We start from the raw sequence: 577 nt of genomic DNA, 5'->3' as shown, positions 1-577 counted from the left end.
CCAAGGAGCGAGAGCGGCCGCTCTGCACGGCCCGGAGAGCGGGGTGCGGGGCGCCGTCGCCTCGCTGGAACCAGGGGCGTCGTGACGTTCGCGCGCGCCTAGCCGCCGCCAGAACAGGCCGGAAAGGTTGAGCTGCATACGGATCTAAGCCGTTGCCCAAACTAACTCTGGCCCGTGTGACACAGCCGCGCGCGCGCTTTCCTACGACACTCGACCGCCGGGCTCCCTCGGCCTGGGAGGCACTCTCGGGGCAGGGGGCCACCGCAGCCCCCTTTAGGTGGCTTCGTACACCTCTTGAACGTGGCGCCCGGCCGCTCGGAGAGCTGGGTCTACCCGGGCAGACAGCCTGTCGGCCCCGCGGCCTGGGCAGGCGGAGCGGGTACTCTTGCGCTCGGGGGCTCTGCTCGGCCCGGAGAGTTGGGTGCGGGGCGCCGTCGCCTCGCTGGAACCAGGGGCGTTGTGACGTTCGCACGCGCCTAGCCGCCGCCAGGACAGGCCGGAAAGGTTGAGCTGCATACGGATCTAAGCCGTTGCCCAAACTAACTCTGGCTCGTGTGACCGACACAGCCGCGCACGC

Source organism: Eleutherodactylus coqui, unplaced genomic scaffold (assembly GCF_035609145.1).
Source record: "Eleutherodactylus coqui strain aEleCoq1 unplaced genomic scaffold, aEleCoq1.hap1 HAP1_SCAFFOLD_198, whole genome shotgun sequence".
Classification (NCBI taxonomy): Eukaryota; Metazoa; Chordata; class Amphibia; order Anura; family Eleutherodactylidae; genus Eleutherodactylus; species Eleutherodactylus coqui.
Note: the sequence above shows the minus strand (reverse complement) of the source record.